Here is a 26,884-nt window from a genome sequence, read left to right as displayed (position 1 = left end):
CTGCATGCTCTCCAGCAGAGGACCTGCATTTGGTTCCCAACCTTGACTCATCCAGAATTAACAGCCTCTGGAAAGGAGAGAATCCTGCTCACTGCGCAATGGCGACATCTTGTGGCCACACGATTGCAGCGTTGAAGAAGAAGCCTCAGTACATGACCCTCCCTGCTAGAACCATTGTTGCACACACTGAGCTAAATAAGCTGGGAGGGGGATATAAAATGGAAGAAAACAAAGTGCATGAAAGGTAACTTTATGTGTTGACATGCTACTTATGCATACAAATGTACAAAATACTATAGAGGAAAAATCTGTAAAAGATGCCTAAATATATAGGTGCCTAAATTAAACACCTAACTTAATTAGTATATTGGCTTCAAATACTACTACCATGAATTATTTCTATAGCGCTAACAGACATACGCAGCGCTGCACAGTCACAAAGAAGAAGAAAACAGTCCCTGCTCGAAAGAGCTTACAATCTAAGCAACCAAGACAGACAAACAGGATGTCATGGATACAGTTAAGGGGAACAGTTAATCAGCTGGCTGGGTTGAAAGGCAGAGGGAGTACAGGACAATCAAGCCATTGTGACATCACTGATGAGGTTGGCTTTTATTGGTGGAATTAGGCATTATGACATCACAATCTCAGCTCTGCTTCCCAAAGACTGAAACCCTTCACACTACTGCTACTGCTTTGAATTATTTTTATACTGATACCGGACATATGCAGCACTGTACAGAGTCACAAAGAAGATGACAGTCCCTGCTCGAAAGAGCTTACAATCTGAACAGCCAAGACAGACAAACAGGATGTCATGGATACAGTTAAGGGGAACGGTTAATCAGCTGGTTGGGTTGGAGGGCAGAAGAGCAGGGTTAAGGATTTAAAGCTATATAAAAAGGTGGGTTTTCAGTCTGCTTTTAAACAAGGAAAGGGAAGGGGCTTGACGGACAAATATGAGCTTTAATAATAACAACTTTATTTTTATATACTGCAATACCACAAACAGTTCAGAGCAGTTTACAGAGGAAGAGACTGTATACAGACAGCGATATTACAAAAAACTTTCAAAATTACATTAGCATGGTAAGATAAATCAAATTTTTTCTGGAAGTGTTTTAGAAACATAGAAACATAGAATATGACGGCAGAAGAGGGCCGGCGGCCCAACAAGTCTGCCCACTCAAGAACCCTCCCTCCCTGGTGTACCCATCTTTTATGCATAACTCTGTAGCACCCCCACTTGTTTGTCCCATCAACTTTTGAAGTTGAGTACGCTACTAGCCTCGACCACCTGGCGTGGAAGTTTATTCCATTGATCAATCACCCGTTCAGTGAAGAAGTATTTCCTGGTGTCACCATGAAATCTTCCCCCCTTAAGTTTTAGCGGATGCCCTCTTGTTGCCGTGGGACCCGTAAGAAAAAATAATTCTTCCTCCACTTCAATGCGATTTGTGATGTATTTGAATGTTTCTATCATGTCCCCTCTTTCTCTGCGCTCCTCGAGAGAATATAGGCAAAGTCTGGTCAGACGTTCTTCCTATGTGATGTCTTTAAGTCCTGAGATCATCCTAGTGGCCATTCTCTGGATCGACTCCATTCTCTTCACATCTTTTTGATAATGCGGCCTCCAAAACTGGACACAGTACTCCAGGTGAGGTCTCACCCATGGATCTGTATAACGGTAGTATGACTTCAGGCTTTCGACTGATAAAGCTCCTTCTGATGCAACCCAGCATTTGTCTAGCCTTTGCTGAAGCTTTCTCCACCTGATTGGCAGCTTTCATATCTTCTCGGATGAGAACTCCCAAGTCCCTTTCTGCAGTGGATCTCGCTAAGTTTTCACTGTTCAAGGTGTATGTTCTGCATGGGTTTCCGCTCCCAAGGTGCATTACTTTACATTTTTTGGCATTAAAGTTCAGTTGCCAAGTACTGGACCATTGTTTCAAGTTTCAAGTTTATTAAATTTTTGATTAATCGCTTTGTCATATTTTCAAAGCGATGAACATAAATACAAAGTAATAGGAGTGGATACAAAATTACCTTATTAAAAAAATAAAAATAAAAATTACGTATAATCTAAAACATTAATTATCCATAATCAGTAAACATATACTATATACATACTTGACAAGACATGAATAAAAGGGAAAAGGGATAAGAAATACAAAATTCAATAAAAAGAGAGGTAGGGTCAAAACATGAGGTTGGGAATTAAAATTAATGCATCATTGTGTTCCTATTTATGAGTACTTAATCGAAAGCGTCTTTGTAAAGGAACGTTTTTAGGTTGATCTTAAATTTATCGATATCATGTTCTTTTCTTAAATAGATTGGCAAGGAATTCCATATTTGTGGTGCTGTAACTGAAAAGATGAATTGTCTTCTTGTATTTATAATTTTAAGAGAAGGAACTGTAAGTAAATGTTGTTCATTGGACCTTAATGGTCTATTAGTGGAATAGGGAATTAGAGTTCTATAGATAAAGGCCGGAGTTTTAAAAAGCATTGCTTTAAAAGTGAGCAGACATATTTTATATGTTATTCTGTGCGATACTGGAAGCCAGTGGGCGTTTTTGAGAAGTGGCGTTACATGATCAAATTTTTTTTTTTTTGTTATTAATTTAATGGCGGTATTTTGAATTATTTGTAACCTTCTTATTTCTTTTTGTGTAATCCCTTGAAAGAGGGCATTGCAATAATCAATTTTGGAAATTATTAGAGAGTGTACCAGGATATTTAATGATTTAGAAGAAAGATATTGCGAGAGAGAACGTATTTGACGAAGTCTATAAAATGAAGATTTAATGGTATTGCTTATATGTTCATGGAAGGTTAATTTGCTGTCAAATGTAACTCCTAGAATTTTAATACTGTCAACTATTTGAAGAGGAATGTTTTTTATAGTGATGGGAGTAATAATTTTAGAAGTTTCTTTCCAAGGAAAAAGTAATGTTTTTGTTTTTTCAATATTGAGGGCCAACCTATTTATATCTAACCATTGATGAATTTGTTCAAGTTTATTATTTATTGATATAATGTCTGAAGTACTGTTGGGATCTAATGGATGCAAAAGTTGTATATCATCCGCGTATGCGTAAACATGAAATCCTATTGACTGACAAACTGTCATCAATGGTGCCAGAAAAATATTGAAAAGTAAAGGGGATAAGATAGATCCTTGAGGAATACCATGGGAAGATTGTGAGCTTTTAGAATTTGTATTATTAAATGTAACTGTGGATGTGCGATCTGTGAAATAAGATATGAACCATGATAATACTTGATCAGTAATGCCAATTGTTTGAAGTCTGTCTAATAGAATATGATGGTCAATGGTATCAAAGGCAGCAGAAAGATCAATAGATATTAATAAAACTGATTGGTGATGATCCAAGAAGTAGTGGATCGAAGAAGTCATTCCTATTAACGAATATTCTGTACTGTGGTATTGTCGGAATCCTGTCTGGTTTGGATGAAGGACATTAGTTTTCTCAATAAATTCTGCAACTTGATTGAACAACAAAAGCAGGTCCTTCTCCATAGTGCCGGGCCCAGTTGCTCTGCCCACAATGTTGCATAGTTTTGCATCATCAAGGCAGAAGCGGAGTCAGAGAAGTTTATCAAAGAGATAAGTTTTGATTGACTTCCTAAAAGTTTGATAAGAAAGTGCGTTTGAAATAAAGTTGGTTAAACGTTTATTCCACAACTGAAAAAAAGAAAAAGTAATTGGGTGATTGGTGTCTATCTTCTTAGTCACGATTCTACATAAGATAGGTGCCCGACAGCGCCTAACTCCAAAGTTTAGAGGCAAAGGACTTAGGCTCTGTTAGGTGCTGGATAGCCCTAATGAATATGCATGAGAGAGATTTGCATATAATGGAGGAGACTGGCATGCAAAGCTGCTCCATGCATATTCATTAGGGCTGTCCTGAAAACCTGAGTGGCTGGGAACCACTGCTCTAAAGGAATTAGGGGCCTATAAAACGGTGTCAGGTCAAAAGCGCGCCGGGACAAAGGCGCGCACAGACAATTGAGCGCAGCGCGGAGGTGTGTGCCGCAGAAAATTACAGTTTTTAAGGCTCCGACGGGGGGTCATGGGGGGGAACCCCCTCACTTTACTTAATAGAGATTGCACCGCATTGTGGGGGCATTGTGGGGGGTGTGGGGGGTTGTAACCCCCCACATTTTACTGAAAACTTCACTTTTTCCCTGTTTTTAGGGAAAAAGTTAAGTTTACAGTAAATTGTGGAGGGTTACAACCCCCAAACCCCCCACAATGCCGGCGCGATCTCTATTAAGTAAACTGGGGGGGCTCCCCAACAAAACCCCCCCTTCGGAGCCCCTAAAAACTGTAATTTTCTTCGGCGCGTGCCTCCGTCTTGCGCTCAGTTGTCGGCGTGCGCCTTTGTCTTTCGCGGGGTTGTCTATGAACCCTATAAAACCCCGGCCTACATGGTAGACGCCTAAGTTTCAGTTAGACACGATTCTGTAATGGGCGCCTAAGTGTGACTGCCATACAATTACAGAATCTGTCCCTTAGGCCATGGTTCTATAAAAGGCACCTAGGTCTTTGGTGCTGTTGAGTGCGGTTGCCAATCATCGCTGTTTGTAGAATTGTGCCTACCGGAGACTCACGCGTTCTTAGGTGGCAGTAGGCGTTAAAACCTTAGGCACCCAGCCATTTGAAGCCAGGGATTTCTTGGCCTAAATGTGTGCACTTAAGGTAGATGCCTACTGGCGAAAACATGTCCAAAATCTACCCCAAATCTACCCCTAATGATGCCTACTTGCCGGTAGATGCCTCAGTGTAGACACCTGCCTTGAAGTGGTAGGCGCCTACTGGCTAATTAATTTTTATAATATTTTTTAAATTGGTTATTCATGGCGCTTTCAATTATTAATGCTGATTAAGCCAGTTTAAAAACTTAAGTTAGGCACCTAGATTGGCTAGACATGCCACTCTAGGCGCCAAACTTCAGGCGTAGTTTTAGAATCTGGGCCTTGAGGCTTATAAGTTGTTGCAAATGACTATTCTGAAAGGGTGCTTGGAAGTTGCATAGCGCCTAAATGCAGGTGGGGCGTTCACATGAGTGGGGCATGGGCGGAGCTGTCACTTATGCGTTCAGCTTACAGAATACTGTACCTCTTCCGCAAGTAAATGTACATTCCGGCACCTATCTTTGTCATGAATCGCATCTACATAGGCGCTTTAGGCCACCTAACACCACTTCCAGCCTTAGCCACGCCCACAGTGGCATTAGGCGGCCTGAAGCACCTACGGAGGCACGATTCTGGTGCTGATTTTTTAGGCACTGGTAGGTGCCTTGAAACTCAGTTAAAAATGTGTAAACGGCTTTTTTTTATTGAGCTTGGACCTAAAAAATTGGCGTTGTTTAGAGAATCAGGGCCTAAGTGTGAATTCTGTAACAGTAATTGCGCGCACAAGAGCCATTTTAGAATACTTGGGAGTGATTATGTCGATCACAGGGTGGGATAATGGGTAGAAAAGACAATGGTCAAAGTCAGGAGGATGCTTGCGTGCTTAAGGAGAGGAATGGCCAATAGGAAAAGGGAGGTGATAATGCCATTGTATGAGTCTCTGGTGAGGCCCCATTTGCAATATTGTGTACAGTTTTGGAGACCTCACCATCTCTTAGCGAGAGGAGAAGATAGTGGATGTTGTGGATGGGCAGACTGGATGGGCCATTTGGCCTTTATCTGCCGTCATGTTTCTGTGTTTCTAAATAAATTGGTAAGAGGTCCTGCCAGTATTCTGGGATATATCCTCTTTGGCATCAAAGCTTTCTTCCATGAATGGGGCAATAGCCACTCCATTCCAAGCCATTGGCAGCTTCTTCTCCAAGCGATCCATCTCCAAGATTTTCCTCTATGAACACCAAAGAGAAATATTTGTTTAGCGTGTTTGCTTTGTCCTCATCACTCTCCTCATAGCTGTTCTCAGCATCTTTCTTACAGTTTCATTCCTAGCCTTTCTCCTTTCCCCAATATTTCAGAAAAAAAGGTCTTGTCATCTGTCTGTACATCTGTAGAAGAAAAAGGTCTTGTAACCTCTCCTTACATCTCCAAAAATGAATACATCTAAAAGACTAGAACTCCATTTTTAAAACAAAGATCCCCCTCAAAGACACACTCCCCCCTAAAACATAAACCATACTGTACTCTCTCTACAGCAGTGGTTCTTAACCTGGGTTCGACCAAACCCCAGGGGTTCGGTGAGTCAGTCTCGCGGGTTTGGCGGAGGTCAAAACACACCTCCGAGTCATATAGCGCTTCGGTCATGTTCAATCATCTATCAGTTATTCAGTGAGCAGCAACATTGTCATGCAGATTGCTTCAAAAATTCTGAGTTCATTCTCATTTTAGCGTACATGGCTGATATCTTTGCAGCTCTCAATCATCTCAATAAGCAGATGCAGGGTAGTGGAGTCAACATCATCGAAGCGGAAGAAAACCTGAAAGCTTTTCTAAAAAAGCTACCATTATGGAAACGACGAACAGAAAACGATAACTTTGCAAACTTTCCCCTGCTAGACAACTGTGTAAGTAAGATCGAAGATGCATCTGGAATCGGAGACATTTCTGAACCCGTGGAACTGAAGCAAACTATTGCCACGCACTTAGATGAGCTTGCAAAGTCTCTCGACGGATACTTCCCTACAAGAGAGTCATATCCAGCATGGGTGAGACAGCCGTTCACGTTTAGTGTTGAGACAACAGATGTCAATGATGAATACCTCGATGAAATGATTGAAATTCAGCAGAGCCAGGTTCAACAGCAACTCTTCAGAACAACAACGCTCTCAACGTTTTGGTGTCAACAATTGGTAACGTACCCTGTTATTGCTAAGAAAGCTCTGGAAATTTTCATACCGTTTGTTACAACATATCTTTGCGAGCAATCCTTTTCGAGGATGCTGGACGTAAAAATGAAGAAAAGGAACGGACTTTGTGGCGAAAATGACACGAGAGTGGCACTTGCCAAGGTAAAGCCACGCATTTCTGAACTGGGCTCTGAGAGGCAACAGCAGAAGTCACACTGATTTGCAGTAAATTTCATTATTATGTTGTTATTATTATTTGAAATATAGGAGAACTTTTTTGTTTTCAAAATTGATATTATTTTTTCCCTCACTGTATACCTATGTTTTGAATTTGTAAAAATCATATTTTATTTTTCCAATAAAGAAGGGTTCGGTGAACACGCATATGAAACTGGTGGGGTTCAGTACCTCCAACTAGGTTAAGAACCACTGCTCTACAATGTAAAGTAACTGTATATAATGTATGTATGTATGTATACATTTTCTATTACTCTTTTCCCTAAACAAAATATCTGAAGATTCAGAATCTGTTATTGCTACATAGTAAAGTACCAGGTCTGGGATCACATGGACATCCAACACACTGCACTTGCAGCTGATGAAACATGTCATTTACTCATCTGGGAGGATATTACCTAATAGATGTCTAATGAGGGATGTGACCATTGAAATATGAAGTGACTTGTTATAAAAAATATGTGCACGACAGATTGGGGCACAGAAAGGATTTTGCATGGGTCATTTCTCCCCTTCATGTCCCATGTGGTGATGATACCTATGAGGGGGGGGAGAGTGGCGGAGTAGGAAGAGAAAGTACTGGACAGAAGGCAAGGGAGATCATGAGAAGTTCTGTGAATCTGGCCCAGTGGTCTCAAACTCGCAGCCCGCCAGGTATTATTTTGAGGCCCTTGGTATGTTTAACATAATCACAAAAGTAAAATACAGTGGTACCTTGGTTTACGAGCATAATTCGTTCCAGAAGCATGCTCTTAAACCAAAACACTCGTATATTAAAGCAACTTTTCCCATAAGAGTTAGTGTAAACTTGAACAATTCGTTCCACATCCCCCCCAACTTAATTACTATTAGGGACGCCTCCACCGCTGCCTCTGCCACCGTCCCATCCACGCGGCTCCTCCAATTCTCCTCCTCTGCTGCTGTTCGCTGCCTCTCACTGCGGGTGGTGCTGGCTAAGCAAACCGCCACCATAGAACCCGACTAGACACTGTTGGCTCATCATGACCTATAATGGAGTTGTGGTGAAATGTTTATGTGGCACCCTTTTTGTGTAGTTCACAGCAGTTCCCTAGAGTGCTCTGTTGCCATGTCTGGGTGGCCAGTCCATCATAATGCTGGCCCTTCCCATGACAACCAAACACCTGGACTTACAGATAGACGATTATCGAAAAAACAAACATATTTTAGAAGCACTTTTCAAGAATGGACATTTTCCCGCTGCTGACTTTGGGCGACTAGTGCCTATGTCCAAATCGAACTTAGACGTATTTTTTGATTATGGCCTTCCACACCTTTGCTAAATCACACATTGTTCCAAGAGAGAGGAGATAAGTAAGGGATCAGCAGGGGGATCCGAACCAGACAGACAAGCTGCTGTTAATTCCAGATTTATCTAAGAAGAAGTGAAAGGAATCCAGGAAGAGTGAGAATACATGCTGGATACCTGATATGAAGTAGATCCAAAGTCAGATTGTGAGCCCACCGAGACAGATAGGGAGAAATACTTAGAAACATAGAAACATGAAGGCAGTTAAAGGCCAAATGGCCCATCCAGTATGCCCATCCACAGTAACCATTATTTCTTCCACTTTCTATGAGATCCCAGGTGACTATCCCAGGCTTTCTTGAAATCAGACACAGTCTCTGTCTCTACCACCTCTACCGGGAGACTGTTCCATGCATCTACCATCCTTTCTGTAAAAAAAGTATTTCCTTAGATGATTTCTGAGCCTATCACCTCTTAACTTCATCCTATGCCCTCTCACTCCAGAGCTTCCTTTCAAATGAAAGAGACTCGACTCTTGCGCATTTACGCCACCTAAGTATTTAAACATTCTATCATACCTCCCCTCTCCCACCTTTCCTCCAAAGTATACAGATTGAGATCTTTATGTCTGTCCCCTTACGCTTTATATAGTAACATAGTAACATAGTAGATGATGGCAGATAAAGACCCGAATGGTCCATCCAGTCTGCCCAACCTGATTCAATTTAAATTTTTTTTAAAATTTTTTTTTCTTCTTAGCTATTTCTGGGCAAGAATCCAAAGCTTTACCCGGTACTGTGCTTGGGTTCCAACTGCCGAAATCTCTGTTAAGACTTACTCCAGCCCATCTACACCCTCCCAGCCATTGAAGCCCTCTCCAGCCCATCCTCCACCAAACGGCCATACACAGACACAGACCGTGCAAGTCGGCCTAGTTCAATATTTAATATTATTTTCTGATTCTAGACCCTCTGGGTTCATTCCACGCTTCTTTGAACTCAGTCACAGTTTTACTCTCCACCACCTCTCTCGGGAGCGCATTCCAGGCATCCACTACCCTCTCTGTAAAATAGACAAAGACCACGCACCATTTTGGTAGCCTTCCTCTGGACTGACTCCATCCTTTTTATATCTTTTTGAGTATCTGAATGTAAACCGCTTAGGTTATAAGCATTGTATAAATGTTAAAGTAAATTAAAAAAAAAAGTCCTGCTTGTTTTAGTTTCAAGAAGTCATGTGTGTGTGGAAGAGGGAGAACTGTGAGTCCCACAGAGAAGGGAGAAGGGACTTTGCCTTATGTAAAGTGATTGCACAGACAGGAAGGAAAAGTTGCAGAGCACAAAAATAGCAAGAAAAAGCTGAGAAGGAAGACTTTCCAATCAATTGCAAAGCACTTACAAAAGGAGTGGAGTTTGAGATGGGTCCAAAAACTATCTTCAGGAGGAGAGATAGCCAACCGCTAAAGGCCAAGGGGATATTAAATACTGGGAGCAAGTTTGATACTTCTTGCCATTACCTTACTTTACCTCACCCTTATGCTAAGCCGTGATAGAGATTTCTACCACGGCCTGGAGTGCTAAATGCTCTGATGCTCATAGAAGTCCTATGAGTATCGTAGCAGCATTGGGGCTGTGGTTTAGTTAATGAAAGCCTTTATTTCTGTGGACTATGTGTCTCATTGGTTTTAATTCCCTGCTTTTGTACATGTATGAGTTGTATTCAAAGGGCTAGATTCACAAAGCTTACTGATTGGTTTGCGACCCCAACCTGATTCATTAACCTTGTGGCTGATCTGATTCTGACCTGCGCATGCAAATGAGGGGAAACAGCATGCAAAGCAGAAAGGACGTGATTCACTAAACTTTTTCAGGAGCACCGACTGGGCTGGCTGATCAAAAAAGAAACGACTAGTGGGGACCAGTCGCTCACGACCTTTCCTGCTCTCTGCCGACTTCTTCTGCCTTTCAGCCCTGACTTCTCCTGCCTTGCTGCCCCGACTCTCCTCTTGCCGCCCTGCGCCCCGAATCTATCTTGCTGCCTCGACTTTCCTGCCCTTCCTCCGCAGTGCGAGACCGTGGTTTTAACCCATGGGTTTAAAGCGGGTTAAAACCACGGGCTTGTGAAGTATTAAAAAAGTAAAAAAAGAAAAAGCAGCGCGCAGCTGTGTAAGCATGCGCAGACCATCTACAGACAAAGAAGATGGTCTGCGCATGCTTCAGGATCGCTCACTAGCGATCCATGTGGTCGGTGGGGAGCGTTCCTCCGATCGCCCCCATTTGCATGCTGACCCTTGGTTAATTCATCAGCCTGCCACAGATCGGGCAGAATCGGGCAGGTTAGTGAATCTAGCCCAAAGTGATTTAACCATCCAGAAAAATTCTTGGCTGGTTAAAGTTAGGGCTACCAGATGTCCAGATTTCCACGGACATGTCCAGGGACCTGGACGGCTTTTCAAAACCCGACACTTTGTCTGGGTTTTGAAAAGCTTCTGGCAACGAGCGATGTCGGGATGGCTTTCGCGCATGCATGGATGCAACGGGGTGATGTCACGCACATGACATCGTTGTGTCACACCAGCGCATGTGCAAATGCTGTCCGACATTGCTCATGCGGGTTGAAAGGGTGAGACTGGGGTGCAACAGGGCATAGTTGGCCAGAACGGGGCGTTCCTGGGGGCGGGGCCATGGGTCCGGATTTTCCACTGACTATTTTGAAGGCATTCTGAGGGTGGAGTTGGCACATGGCCGATTTAAATGCCAATATTCAGCAATTAACCAGCCAAGGTAACTGCAAAAATAAGATTGAATAAAAGTCCAGTCCTATATATATATATGATGCCCCTTAATGGGTTACATGCTGACTATCACACTTAACCAGTTCTGCAAACCTGGAAATTCAAAGCCAAGGTTTGGACATGGCCCAGCATTTAATTTCTGGGCATAATGCTGGTGGCAAACAGCCTTGGAAGGGCTCGACAAAGGCTTTTTTAATGCAGATGCCTACCTGCCTTTTTTAGTGTTTTTCCAAATGTAGATTATGTGGGCTTAGAGTGGAGGAGTAGCCTAGTAGTTAGAACAGCTGCCTTAGTGCCCTGAGGTTGTAAGTTTGATTCTCACTGCAGCTTCTGGTGACTTTGGGCAAATCACTGAACACTTCATTGCCCTATGTACAAAATAAGTCAGGTTAGGTGTCATCAACTCGTGTTCGAGTCCTAGCAACTTGATAATGATATCAAGTTTTCATGGCAGAATACAAAAGTAGATTGCCGGACCTTCTATGCAGTATGAATTTGATGTCCACTGCCCATCTGCTGCTGCCCAAATAGGTGGTACATCGTTAGTCTGACATAAGAACATAAGAATTGCCGCTGCTGGGTCAGACCAGTGGTCCATCATGCCCAGCAGTCTGCTCACGCGGCGGCCCTCTGGTCAAAGACCAGCGCTCTAACTGAGACTAGCCCTACCTGCGTACGTTCTGGTTCTGTCTAACTTTGTCTTGAATCCCTGGAGGGTGTTTTCCCCTATGACAGGCTTGGCTAATTTCCTAAAAGAAAAGTCCATAGGCCCATATTGAGATTGCTTGGGGAAATCCACTGCTTAATCCTAGGGTAAGCAGCATAAAATCTGCTTTACTACTTGGGATCTGGGTTGGCCACTGTTGGAAAGAGGATACTGGGCTTGATGGACTCGGTCTATCCCAGTACCGCAATTCTTATGTTTTCATGTACTGGTTAGGTGACTCGGTTTTATTGTCACAGACACTGAGGCGTAAAGTGAGGGAAAACGAGACAGCATGGAAATGACCCTGAAACATCCCCACTCCCCCTAATGAGGGAGAGTGGCCTCCAGACAGCCAACACCTCGGAGAGGGCTATTCTGGAAGCTTTTTAATGGGTTTTTTATTTTATTTTTTTGCCATTCACAAGATGGCGGCCGCGGCGGAGGCTCGCGAGCCCTCTTCCCCTCCCCTTCGCAGTCCTTGAAAACCTGCTGCCAAGGTGATTCCGCCTCGCGCCTCCGCGGCCGCCCAATCCGCTGCCCCGCGGGCGGGCCGGCCCCGCCTCGGTGGCTGTTTGTATATTAATGAAGCGTGCCGCCGGAAGCGTTGCTAGGAGCTCGCTCGCTCGCGCTGTGTTCGTGTCCGTCCGCGGGACGCTCGGATTTCGTTGTGGTGGTTTGCTTTTTTTTTTTTTTTTTTCCCCTCTCTCTCCTTCTCCGTGGCTCTCGCCTGTGGGACGTTGGCGAAGAGGGAGCCCCGAAGGACGAGGAGCATCGCCGAGCCGCTTCGGAGGGGCGGCGGGGGCCGCGGCTGGGCATGGTGCTGCTGGCCGCAGGGCTGTGAGGAAGAGAGCCGCCGGGCTGAGGGGGCACCGTGCACGCGCTCCGCTTGGGCACGTTTCCGCGCAAGGAGGAGGGACTCCAGGTAAATGGTGGGATGGGGGGGCGGTTAGGGGGGGGATGTCTCCCTTTCTCCCGGCGCTGCTGATCCTCTTTCCCCTCCCCCACCCCCTCACCCTCCACTTCCTCTCTGCTCATTATTGCACCTGTCTCGGAGGCGGCGCAGCCGGGGGGGGGGGGGGACAGGCTTTTAAACTTTTCGTTTCAGGGGACTCACGGGTCTGGGAGGGGGTCTGAGAGCGGTAAGGTACCACTGTTTATTATTTCTATAGCGCTGAAAGGCGTACGCAGCGCTATACGTTTTAACGTAGCGTAAGACAGTCCCTGCTCTGAAGAGCTTACGATCTAAATTTAGACAGGATCTCCTCCTCGCTTACCCCCCCCCCACACACACACACACTATGCGCTCTCTTTCCCTCTCCTCCCCGGGGGAAGGAGCCGGGGCCTCCAGCCTGCGTTCTCGTCAAGGAAGCCCGATCGTCCTCTCGCAGATCGGCCCTGGGGCTAACACCTGCAGACCCTTTTTTTTTTTTTTTTTTCCAATCGGGTCGCTTTGGGGGGTCATGTAGTCGCCGATCTGCGGAGGTGACTTCGATTGGACTCTTTTGCAAGAGGTCGATCCTCCTCCTTCCCCCCCCCCCACCTTTAGCTCAAGGCGGCGCTGAGGAGAAGGAGTTTATTTACGTGACGTGGAGAAACTTGATGCCCTGTGTTTTTGTCCTGCTGGTGCATTACAGTACATTGGCCAGGGGCTGTTGTGTTGTAGATTGTGCGTGTGTTTTTTTTTAGCATTCATTGTATTCTGCATCTGTAACAGCTGTGCATGGACAGTTTTGCATTTCTTGAGGCGTTAGGGGATGCGCGTAAGGCTTGTTCAGGCACCTTAAGCGTATGCAAAATCGATTTCTTAGCGTGTAAGATAAAATGTATTAAAGCCTTTGGCTGAAACAAACGGGAAACATTTAAATCGAACAGAGGATTTTTTTCTGCGTATAACCTACGTTGTATAACAAATTTCAATAAGCATATTCTCCCAGTCAGCTCTTTTTGCAGCAGTGCTAATGTTTTGCAGCAAAAAAATGAACGTATAGTTAGGCATCCGTTACTTAATCTAATGATGCTAGTTATTTTAAATATGGGGTATTTTTTTAAGACTGAGTGAAACTTTCTTCCCAGCCAATAAAATATTTATTATGGAATTCAAGAATAGGAATGAAAACACCTTTTTTAAAATAGTCTTCTCCACCTCCTCACATCAGACTTGCTCTTAGTAGTATGGAGAATTTACCATTGTGGCATTTAGTAATTACAATTGGCACACTTAATTCATTAATTTTCCATATTTTAATTTAAAGTTACTTGATCAATTAGTTATAGTTGGGTAAGTATGTATCTTCATACAAATGACTATAGTGGATCACTGACTTGTATGGCTAGTGTTAACTGCAATATCCAGCTGTAAGAAACTTTGTGTGTTGTCCAATTTTGATATACTGTCTGTGGTTTACAAATTAATTAACATAGAATAGATGCAAAATATATCTCTGTAGCTTCCCATCTGAGTACTGTGTATTGATGCACCTGTTTGTCCAGTTTGTCTTGACTAGATGTAAGCTCTTTTGAGCAGGAACTGTCTCTGTTGTGATGTGGAGTGCTGCATATGTCTAGTAGAGCTATAGAAATGATCAGTAGTAGGGTAGCTTGTGTTCTGTACCTACATTGCAGGGGAAAAGGACAGTGGTAGTAGCTTTGCTACTTTTGGCATATGGACTAGTGCAGTGGGGAGGAGGAGAGGAAATGCTGTCCACCTCTTGCTCCCCCCTCCAGCCATTAGATATTTGATCACTTTATTTTGAGTATTTATAATATGTAGAGTAAGCTGCAGAAGAAATTAAACAGGAGCAAAAATGTTTTCCTGAGCTAAGAAATGAGCTCTGTTCTCTGTGGTGTTCTGCTATCTGCATAGTGCTTTAGCTCCTCCCCCTCTGCAAAAGACAAGGTCCCCTTCAACAGAGTACAGTATTTATATTAGGGTCTCTTGTGATCCACATCGCACATCATTTGTGACTTCTTTCTTTAACAGCTGACTTGCTGAAAGATGTGATTTTTTTTTTTCTATCGTGGTAACCTAGGAATGTTTTTCTTTAAAGAAGAAAATGGATCTACTGTAGGTTTTAGTCTAAAGAAATGATTTCTTGAAATATTTAATATTAATGTGGTAAAAGATCGACTTTGGGAGTAGAGTGGCCTCCTTTGTAAGTATTACCTTAAGTGTTTTGCTCTAAACTTAGCTAACCTCGCTCATTTTCCAGAGCAGAACATAATGCAATACGTATATCAATTCAGCTGGGTCAGGGGAGAAGTAGCCAAAATCTCTTGGTCTGAAAGAGGTAGAAGTGAAACCAGGCTTTCACTTCAGATTTTTTTGTGTGAGCGCAGCATAGTTGGATGTTTTATAAAGCTTGCTGTTTGCTATTTCTTGTTATGTAATAACATTGTGTTGAATGAGTAGAGAATTACTAGATGTGGTAACGGAGATGGTCATATCAGACTGCGTGAAATAGAATACTTTGAGCTAATTGCATGTACCTTGGAAAGGGTTGTTAAATAAATGTTTGCTCTGTCTCGATCAGGTAATGTGACTTTAACTCTTGCCAAGCTGCTTGATCATTAAGCATGACTTGGATTTTAGAACTTGGCCATTCTGTGCTGTTCAAGTAATAGGAGCTTCTGGTTATGAAACACAAATTTTTTGAGCCCCTGTTTATCTAGAAGTAGTAGGCAATTCTCCTGTTTGCACGCCTATCTTGGGATTTTAGTCTGTTTCTGGTGCATACATCTGGGCTTCCTAGTGTACCAGTCTATTGCTGGTGAGGTTCCAGTGTGTCATACTGGTGATGAAGGTATGAGTATGAACATTGTTGAATGCATGGTGCTTCTTGTTGGTCAGAAATAGAACAGCACTGATGGATTTTACCCTTGACAGTAAATCTCCCTTTTGGCCCTTTTGTTGGCAGAAACAACCTAAAGTTTAATCTGCCCTAAATATAAAAAAGGGAAAAATAGCATATAATTGAAGTATGGCTGTATCTTGATTAGGTGACACAGAAGCATGAAAGGAATGATGTAAACTGAGAACTTGAGAATGTTGAAATTATAATGCTTTTTAAGGGCCCCTTTTATAAAGCTGCAGTACCGATTCTCCTGTGGCAAATGCACTGAAACCCATAGGAATGGAACGGGCTTCAGTGCATTTACTGCATAAGAATTGCTACCGTGGCTTTGTAAAGGGACCCTGCTAAATGCTGTAAATATTGAATACTGAAAGGCAGAAATACCTATAGCACTTCTCCTCCCCCTTACAAAACCGTAGCACAGTGGTAACAGCTCCGACACTCATTGGATTCTGAGCATTGGAGCAGCTACCTCCGTGGCCGGTGCTAAAAAACAAAACACGCTACAGTTAAAAAAAAAAAAAAGGTGTGTGTGTGTAATGCAAAATCAAGTTAACAATTCCTTGTTTCCAAAAATTTTCAATAAATAAACCTTGACTTAAAAAAAACTATTCTTGTCAAAGAAGCAAAAATGGCCTTCAGAATGTTTAACTCAAATCCCCTATTGTTATGAAGGGTACTGACATAGACTTTAATGGTTGTACTATTTTGTTGCTATGAGTTGTGCTTTAAATGCAGTCATTTTAGGGGGAAGTGTGTGGCATGTGGCTCATGAAATTCTTTGCCTACCCTTGCATGTAAACAGGGTGCGACTGCTTCTCTGGCCATGGTTTGGACCGAGGATGCAGGTCTTATAGAAGGGGATCCCTTGTTGGAGGGACTTGGGGGAGCCCTCTCAAACATTTTCCTTTAATTGCCCAGAGTACTTGAGGAGGAAGTATTGGTTTTTTCCCTGAGGTGGACACCCTTTTACTGCAATTATGAAGGCGACCACAGTCTTGGTTCAGGGAGATTCTGCACTTACCATGATAAGAAAGCAGAGTAGCAGCTTCTTTGCTTTTTCATTAGGGATGTCTGGTGTCCAGGCTGCTATTTGCAGGGGCTATGTCACATGGGCGATGCTACAGTGGGTGTAGTAGTTCTCAGAGTCCCTAGGTGTCTGGCTTGGAGTCCTGTACAGTCTTTTGGCTGACATTCTGTATAATCTGGTCTGCCTTTTATCCTACTTGTTAGCCTCTTCTGTGGGTGTGGGTCCCTCACTAGGATGTAGATGCGACCTCTAAAAGGTTAAGCTAATTGCTCTTTACTGAAGACCTTGAAGTTGATGAAAGATATGGGGGAGACTGTTTAGAATAATTTAATCAAGCTAAGCCTTTCCCCCATAATGATTATGTTTTCAATTTCTCCTTATTATATACGTTGACTACCCCTATTATTATTATTGAGGTCTAAGAAAGGGATTAAGAATTGGATATTTTATAAGAAATTTCATTCTGAATAATTTTCCTTCTCTGTGTTTCTTGCAGCAAGATGTATTCTTGTGAATTTTATTTGAAAGTTATAAATAAATAAATTAAAAAAAGAAAGATATGGGGGAGGTTTGTTTTCTTTGGCTCCCTACTCCGCATCAGAAAAAATCGCAGCACTCTACAGCTTCTAAGGGCCATTTCAAAGGTGCAGGTCATTTTCATCCATGTGGTGTTCCCCGGGTTATTTGGAGGGATGGATGAGGCAGACCTTCCAGCAGGGTTCTTTTCATGGCCCCTGCAAGTCTGTTGCTGCTAGCTTCTCTGGGGGAGTGGCTGCTGTCAGTCTCATAATGTTAGTTAGGGTATTGCTGGCAGTACCTGAGGCAGTTGTAGGGTGAAGGCAAGGAGATAGTGGTCAAGGGTTCCCAGCTGACTTGGTCAGTTATAGGAAAGCTTGAACCTGCCGCTAGCGTGGCAACTACATCAAGACTGGCTGTCTCTGTGTGTTGGCTGCATATGGGAGGTGAGTGGGTATTGAAACCTAGCTGGTGTAGAACATCTTTGAAGGCTCGGACCTTGGGGTCAAGAGTCCAGTGCACATCCCGACAAGCTGCTAAGGCCTGTTGCTTCTACCTCTACAACATCACCAAAATTCACCTTTTTCTCTCTGATCACACTACCTAGATCCTTGTCTACACTCGTAACCTCATGCTTAGATTACTGCAATCTATTTATTTTTAACTGGCAGTATCGCCTCTTCCCCCCACTGCAATCTGTGCAAAACTCTGCTGCACGACTCGCCAACCTTGCTACACTCATGTCATCCCTTTCATTAAGTCACTTAACTGGCTCCCTATTCTCCATCGCAAACAGTTCAAGCTCCTATTGCTGACCTACAAGTTTTCATTCTGCTGCCCCTTAATATCTCTCCTCTCTTCTCTCTCCTTATACACCTCCTAGAGCAGTGTTCTTCAACCACCGGTCCATGGACTGGTGCCGGTCCACAGAAATTTCCTGCCGGTCCACAGGGCCAGCATGTGCATCAGGCCCAAAACTGTGTTCTTCAACTGTCGGTCTTCGGTGTGATCGATGCATTGTTAGTAAGATTATATTGTGTGTATATATGAAAAATGAATGGAAAAAAGTGTTTACAATTTGGACTATGGGGGCAGGGTCTGGGGTAGAGATGGGCAGGGTCTGGCCCATGACTTAGCCCGCTGGTCTGCGGACCAATGCCGGTCCACAGAATAATTATTTTATTTCTGCCAGTCCATAGGTGTAAAAAGGTTGAAGAATACTGTCCTAGAGAACTTCGTTCCTCAGATAAGCTGCTCTTAGCTGTACCTTTCTCCTCCACTGCCAATTCCAGACTTCATTCCTATCATCTAACTGTCCCCTATGCCTGGAATAAATTATCCAAGTTTATCCGCCAAGCCCCTTCCCTTGTTTAAAAGCAGATTCATATCCTTCAATCCATAACCCTACTCCCCTCTGCCCTCCAACCCAGCCAGCAGATTAACCGTTCCCCTTAACTGTATCCATTACGTACTGTTTCTCTTGTCTGTTTAGATTGTAAGCTCTTTTGAGCAGGGACAGTCTTCTTTGTGACTCTACAGCACTACGTATGTCTAGTAACATTACAGAAATAATTAATAGTAGGATGAAAAGTAACCAAAACATTATTCCTTAAGACAACACTGAGCTGTGATTTCATTTGGTTGAAGATGGACCCTAACATGTGCCATGTTTTGGTTTGTAAACCTTTCCTCAGGAGTCCATCTGGTAGACTGCCAAACTGTCCAAATTATATATTATCCCAGGACAAGCAGGCAGCATATTCTTGACTGATGGGTGACGGCACCGACGGAGCCCCGGTACGGACAATTTTAGAGTGATTGCACTCTAAGAACTTGGAAAGCTCTAGCAGGCCGCACCGCGCACGCGCGAGTGCCTTCCCGCCCGACGGAGGCGCGCGGTCCCCAGTTTCTTAGTTTCCGCGGAGCTAAGAAGACGCACGTTTCAACGGCTGTTGAAAACTTTTGTTCCTTATCGCCTTCCCGCTCGCGTAAACTTGTTCGGAAATATTTTTTCCTTCTTTTGCTTTCTTTTCTTTGTTTAAAAAAAAAACCCAAAAAAAAACTTATTTTGTTTTCTTTTCATTTTTTCAGTTTCGCCCCGGCGGGGCCTGTTGCCACCATCGAGGCCTTGGCCTTCGATTTGGCAGAAGCCGTTTTTACCTTCATGCCCCCTCAACCCGGGTTTAAAAAGTGCCAGCGGTGCGCTCGACCAATTTCACTCACAGACCCGCACAACTGGTGTCTGCAGTGTCTTGGTCCTGACCACCGAGCGTCCACCTGCACCCGCTGTGCGACTTTAAAAAAGAGAACTCTAAAAAACCGCCAGATCCAACAGCGGTTATTTGGCGCCGAGATGTCTGATTCCGCAGCACCGACATCGGGCCCATCTCAGTCGGCACCTACTTCGTCGACACCGCGCGATACCGCGCTGGCGTCGCATCCCGCAGGTAAGCCGGCTAAGAAGCCTTCCCCGTTGGAGTGTCCTCCAGTCTCAGTAGCAGCGAGTCCAGTCCTGCCGACCTCGAGGTGGCCACGGAAGCGCTCCGCCCCTATTGAGGTGAGCCCCTCGACATCAGGTTCCTCATCCTCGGGGCGTAGAGCGGCACCGCAGGTACCGCAGAAGAAAAAGGCGGTACCGGTGCCTTCGCTGGACGAGCGGATTGCTGCTGTCCTGCAAGTGCAACTTAAGGAGCAGTTACAACAACTCCTTCCTGCACTTTTGACACCGAGCCTTCCAGTCCCGGTCCGGTCTGAGCCACCGGTACCGACAGTGGAGCGCCCTCTTTTATCGGCATCCACTTTGTCGGTACCAGTCCACACTGCTTCATCGACTTCGATGCCAATCTTAGCACCGGAACCGAGAGCTCAACACCAGGCGGTGCAGACTTCGGTACCGACGCAGCATGTAACATCTCCCAGTACCGTGTCTATGAGATCGGGTAAGTCGGCGCGCAAATCCCGACACCTGGAACCCTCCACTCCGGAGTCTCGAGACCGTAGCTCTCATATTAGGGACCCTGATTTGTGGGGTGATTCCGAAGAGCCCTTTCTGTCTGAGGGTGAGTGTTCCTCTGATGAAGAGGATCAACTTGTTGCAGATCCCTCTTCTAAACATGATTCCACATCCTTTACCTCTTTCTTAAGAGATGTGTGAATCTTTCTATTCCCTTGGAGGCTGAGTCTAAGAAATCCAAGGCATTCCTTGATGCTCTGGACTTTGACCAGCCTCCAAGGGAATTTCTCAAACTTCCTCTCCATGACATCTTACGGGAGACCTTTTATAAAAATCTGGAGACTCCCCCGACTGTACCAGGAGCTCCTCGTAAACTGGACTCCTTGTACAAAGTTATCCCCATTCCTGGTTTTGACAAACCTCAGCTCCCGCATGAGTCTCTTTTGGTAGAATCCACTCTTAAGAAATCAGCGGGAGCTAGTGTATATGCCTCAGTCCCTCCTGGCAGAGAAGGAAAGGCCATGGACAAATTTGGCAAACGTTTATATCAAAATGCCATGTTAGCCAATAGGTCAGGGAATTATGCTTTTCATTTTTCCTTTTATTTAAAGCACCTCATACAAAACATGGCTGCTTTTGAAAAGTATCTCCCTGACCGCAAAAAAATCTGCTTTTCATGCCTGTTCTTCCTCTCTTCTCCAGTTCCGAAAATTCCTAGTTAGGTCAATTTATGACACTTGAATTGACGTCTACAGCCACGGCTATGTCTGTTGCCATGCGTTGGTTGGCATGGCTCAGAGTCTCGGAGCTCAATGTGAATCATCAGGACCGCCTAGCAAATGCTCCCTGTTTAGGTGATGAGCTCTTTGGAGAGTCCATGGATTCCACTACACAAAAACTGTCTGCCCATGAGACTCGGTGGGATACTCTCCTGAAGACTAAGAAAAAGACTCCACCTACTCGGCCTTTTCGCCAACAATCCGCCTACCAGCGCCGCTATGCTGCTCGACCCTTGCCACCGGCTACTCAACAGCCTAGACGTCAGCGCCAACAACAGCGACAACCTCCTAGGCCAGCCCAGCAGCAACAGGTGAAGCCTCCTCCACCTCAAGTCTACCCAACCCTTTTGACGTGGTTCTCCAAAGCATAGCCAGTATTCCACCATCTACCCATCTCCCTCGACCCATAGGAGGACGTCTTTCTTGTTACATCAGCTGTTGGGAGAACATCACATTGGATCAGTGGGTCCTCAACATCATCCGCCACGGCTACTCTCTCAACTTTCAGACACTTCCTGCACAAAGTCTGCCAAGAGAGTCTGCTTTGAACACCTCTCAGTCTTCTCTCCTTCTTCAGGAGGTTCAATCCCTCCTCCTCCTGAACGCCATAGAGGAAGTTCCTCTAGATCAGAAGGGGCACGGATTCTACTCCCGTTATTTTCTGGTCCCCAAAAAAACAGGGGATCTCAGACCCATCCTAGATATTCGCGATCTCAACAAATGCTTGGTCAAGGAGAAATTCAAGATGCTTTCTCTGGCAACTCTTTATCCTCTTCTCCATCAAGGCGACTGGCTATGCTCCCTCGATCTCAAAGAGGCATACACTCATGTACCCGTCAATCTGGCCTCCAGACAGTACCTCCGCTTCATGATCAATCATTGTCATTACCAATACAAGGTGCTGCCCTTCGGTCTTTTAAACGTACGCTGTCAAATTGGCTTGCAGCGTGCATTTCATTCTGTTATGCTCAGGCCGGACTGACACTGGAAGGTTCTGTCACGGCCCATAGAGTTTGAGCTATGGCAGCATCTGTAGCTTTCTTCCGTTCAACTCCTATTGAGGAAATTTGCAAGGCTGCTACTTGGTCCTCAGTTCATACTTTTACATCGCATTATTGTCTGGATGCTTTCTCCAGACGGGATGGACACTTCGGCCAATCTGTTTTGCAAAATTTGTTTTCCTAATGGCCAACCTTCCCTCCATCCCTCTTTTTGTTAGCTTGGAGGTCACCCATCAGTCAAGAATATGCTGCCTGCTTGTCCTGGGATAAAGCACAGTTACTTACCGTAACAGGTGTTATCCAGGGACAGCAGGCAGATATTCTTGCGTCCCACCCACTTCCCCGGGTTGGCTTCTTAGCTGGCTTATCCTAACTGGGGACCATGCGCCTCCGTCGGGCGGGAAGGCACTCGCGCGTGCGCGGTGCGGCCTGCTAGAACTTTCCAAGTTCTTAGAGTGCAATCACTCTAAAATTGTCCGTACCGGGGCTCCATCGGTGCCGTCACCCATCAGTCAAGAATATCTGCCTGCTGTCCCTGGATAACACCTGTTACGGTAAGTAACTGTGCTTTATCCCAGGACAAGCAGGCAGGCTATTCTCACATATGGATGGTGACATCAGCAGAGCCCGGATGCGGAAGCTCGCAAGCAGACTTGCTTAAAGAAACTAGAAGTTTCGAGTCGACCGCACCGCGCATGCGCGAGTGCCTTCCCGCCCAGCGTAGGGCGCGTCTCCTCAGTTCTCAGTTTTCCGCGGAGCTGAGAAGTCCGTCTTTGACTCTGTGTTTAACTTCATTACTTCGTTCCTTCTCTGAACCGCGGTTTGTATTTTTTCTTCACGAATCGTTGTTCTTTATTTCTTTTTTTTCTAGTTAAAAAAAAAAAATTTTCAAATTTCCATCCGATTGCCGGGGCAGGCCACTCGGCCACAGCCCAAGGGCTTCGATTTTGCGGCAGTCATTTTTCCTTCTATGTCCCTGCCTGTAACGGGCTTCAAGAAGTGTAGCCAGTGCCAACGTGCGATTTCCCTTATGGATCCACACCGTTGGTGCTCAAGTGTCTTGGGCCAGAACATCAACCGAAGTTGTGAGAGTGCTGTGCTACTCTTCAACCTCGAGCCCTTAAACATTGTCTTTTGGTGGAGAAGCTTTTTGGGATGGATTCTTCCTCCGATCCCTCAACTTCGAAGGCGACCTTGGCCTCACCTTCAACCAAGACTCCTGCTTCTACCTCAAGGCTCATCAGACCTTCGTCGTTTGCAGCGGCTCTCTCTTCGATGACATCTGCTGTATCTTCCCCTGTTATCTCAGGTCAGATAGCTCAGTAGAAAGTTCCAGCGGTGGTGCTCAAAGTACCTAAGACTTCCAAGTCGAAGCACATTTACACTGCCTCGGTGGAACCTCCAGCCAAAGCAGGTGGTCCGGTTTCAGACGCGGATCCATCCTTGCTGGCTTCTTTCCAGACCATATTGGAGAAGCAATTCATTCAGTTCCTTACTAATATGTGACTGAAGCTTCTTCCTCTCATCCAGCCTGGGCATTCTGCAGACTCCCGAAAGGTCGAGTCGCTTCCTTTGTCTCAGCCTGAGCTTGCACACTCTTTGCAGGGAGCAGAGGCTCTGCGAGTGTCTGGTCTTGCATCTAAGCACGTGAAGCAAGGAGCAGAATCTTTGCAAGTGCCTCAGCAGGAATCCTCACACTCTAAGAAAGGAGCAAAGTCTTTTGAGAGTGCATCGAGGTTCCTCCATCAAGCCTCTAGAGCTTCGATCTACAGCCTCCAGTCGTATCCATTCTTTGGTAGCATTGGCTGCTTCTATCTCCGAGGCCACGTCTCCTCGATCTTCGAAATCTGCTTCCAAGCACCGTTCTCATCGTCGATGGAGACCTTCATCGAGGCATACTTCCAGGCATAGTTCTTCTTCTAAAGAACGTCCCTCTTCCACTAAGCCTCAATCTACTCCTACTTCGACTAGACCGCCGACTCCTCGCTCGAGGTCTCCACTTCCACACCTCGAGGTTGCAGCGGTTTCGATTGCTTTGTCCAATTCTCCATATTCTTTTGATGCCTTTTTTCCTGCCGAAGCTTCATCTTCGACCCAGGCTGCTTCGACATCCTCGAGTCCTGATCGAAGCAAAGCATTGGCAGATCAGCTATCTTTCTCATCTTTTCTTCGTCAGATGGCTGTTGACTTGGATCTTCAATTAGATGCTTGTTCCAAATACTCTAAAGAGTACCTCGAAGTCATGCATCTACCTCAACCTCCGGCAGAATCACTCAAGTTTCTTCTTCACAAGCTTTTGTCTCAGACTTTTGCCAGATGCCTGGAGACTCCTTATACCATTCAGCTGTTCCAGGCAAATTGGACTCTAGGTATAAAACTGTACATCGCAAAGGGTTTAACAACTCAGTTATCTCATCAATCCCTGCTTGTGGAGGAGTCCTTAAAGAGGTCGCATCCTTCCAAGGTCTATGCCACCGTTCCTCCTGGAAGGGAAGGGAAAACTATGGACAAATTTGGATGTCGCATTTATCAAAATTCTATGATGTCCTCTTGAGTCCTCAATTATAACTTTCATTTTATTACTTATTTTGAATTCCTCACAACTCTTTTACCTAAATTTCTGAGTTATTTGGATACTCAAAAACATTTTGAATTTCAAGAAGTCATTGCTTCTTTATCACAAATCAGACTACATCTACTTCAGTCGTCTTATGATGCCTTCGAGTTGTCTGCCCGGGTAGCTGCTTGCTCTGTAGCCATGCGTCTCCTTGCCTGGCTTCGTACCATTGACATGAACCCTAATCTTCAGGACCGCTTGGCCAATATTCCTTGTGTAGGCAATGACCTCTTTGATGAATCTATCGAGGCAGCCACCAAGAAATTATCTGACCATGAAAAATCTTTTGCCTCTTGTCAGACCTAAGCCAAAGTCAGCTCCTGCCAAAACTACACAAAATCCTCCTATATATCAGAGGTGTTTTGCTCCAAGGGCGGCTCCTTACAATCGCCCTCCTCCTAAGAAACAGCAGCTTCAGAAGCAACAAAAATCTCAACCGTCTGCTGCACCTAAGGCTTCACAGCCTTTTTAACTGTCTCAAACAGAGCATAACCTCCATCGTTCTGTTTCTGACTTCTCTTCCCCCTATAGGAGATCGTCTCCATCATTTTTACCACCGATGGATGACAATTACATCTGACCTCTGGGTATTGACCATCATCAGAGAAGGATACTCTCTTCATTTCACTCAGGTTCCACCAGAGCTTCCTCCAAGAGAGTATCCTTCCAATCCTTCCCAGACCGCCCTTCTTCAGGAAGCTCAAGCTCTGCTTCGTCTCCATGTTATCGAACCAATTCCTCTGGAACAGCAGAACAGGGGTTTTTACTCCCGTTACTTCCTTGTTCAAAAGAAGACGGGTGATCTGCGGCCCATTCTGGATCTCGGGGCTCTCAATAAATTTTTGGTCAAAGAAAAATTTTGAATGTTGTCCCTGGCATCCCTTTATCCCCTTCTCAAGCAGAACAACTGGTTATGCTCTCTGGATCTCAAGGAGGCCTACACTCATATTCCCATTCTTCCAGCCTCCTGTCAATATCTCAGATTTCGGGTGGGGAATCTGCATTATCAATACAGAGTGCTGCCCTTCGGCCTGGCTTCATCTCCCAGAGTGTTCACCAAATGCCTGGTAGTGGTAGCAGCAGCTCTAAGGAACCATGGTCTTCAGGTATCACATTATTTATGTGATAATATGCCCTTGTCCTAAGTGGTATGTTGGAATGTCAACTCGACCTTTTAGAACAAGATTAACAGAATACAAATCTAACTTAAAAAATAGAAAAATGACAGCTCCCCTTGTTGAACATTGTGTTCAATTCAATCACAAGTTCAATGACCTCAAATGCTTTTGCATAGATAAAGTTGAGGCTCACGTTAAGAGGTGGGGATAAACAGAGGCAGTTACATCAGAAAGAATGCCGGTGGATTTTCAATCTTAATACGGTTAAACCAGCAGGTTTAAACAGTGCCATAGATTGGTATGCCTTTTTCTAATTACCACCATGTAAGAGTTCTTAATAGTGGGTTGTGAAATCATTTCCGAAGAAGGTGACGTCATCACCTTCATGACATTAAATACAGTAGTACACTTCCGGCAGTTTGCCGGCGCCATTTTTTGACCTGTTAAATACGGGCTTAGCTATGCACAGTGAGTATCTTCAGTTAATGTTTTATTAGTAGCTTGACTGTTTGTATTGATTTTCGAGTACAGAAAACTGATGTCCATTATCTCTTTTACAGCCAGAATAGCTTGACCCTTGACAAAGCCTTAATCGGCGAAAAGGGTCCCGTCGGGCTTCGTATGTACCGGCTGAGCGTTTCTGACACACAAGCGGCCAACTAAAGATAAGTGCCGCTAGTTATGTTATTTTATTTGTAAAGTTGCATACAATACAGTGCATTTTGACTAAAGAACGCAAAAAAAGAGGATATTAAAACATGTAAAAAACGTAAAAGTATAATATGAATACCCAATGAAAGAAAACTGCTTACCTGCCACCAGCTGTTTCAGTAAATTTTACCGAACAGCGCAGGACTCTGAGGGTTTCATATATAAATTTGCATTACTCGACTTGGAAAGTTTTTCAGCCAAGTCACACAAGTTTGTTTCATTTGTGATGTCATCAAAGATTCAACATCTCATGGGGTTATTGTAGTGACCCAACGGACTACATGGTTCCTACAAAGTTTGGGATTCAAAATCAACTTTCCAAATCCCAACTTCAGCCCTCACAGAATCTACAGTTCATTGGAGCTATTCTGGATTCTATCCAACTCGGAGCATTCCTTCTACAACAACGTCTTGAAGCTCTTCTTCAACTCTGTCATACAGAGTTCCCGCTCTTCCA

The 26,884-nt window shown here is 44.5% G+C and overlaps 1 protein-coding gene across 1 annotated transcript in view; it reads left to right on the top strand.

Moving 5' to 3' along the window:
* Window positions 1–12,532: 12,532 nt before the first annotated feature.
* The window catches only part of SLC45A4 (solute carrier family 45 member 4), a 182,013-nt gene continuing 167,661 nt past the window's right edge, over window positions 12,533–26,884 (top strand). Inside the window, exon 1 of the mRNA XM_033933011.1 lies at window positions 12,533–12,773. The gene's annotated coding sequence lies outside the window, so the exon portion shown is untranslated. The remainder of the gene's footprint in view (window positions 12,774–26,884) is intronic.

This window comes from Geotrypetes seraphini, chromosome 2 (assembly GCF_902459505.1).
Source record: "Geotrypetes seraphini chromosome 2, aGeoSer1.1, whole genome shotgun sequence".
NCBI classification, from domain to species: Eukaryota; Metazoa; Chordata; class Amphibia; order Gymnophiona; family Dermophiidae; genus Geotrypetes; species Geotrypetes seraphini.
This window is presented reverse-complemented; position numbering and strand designations above follow the sequence as displayed.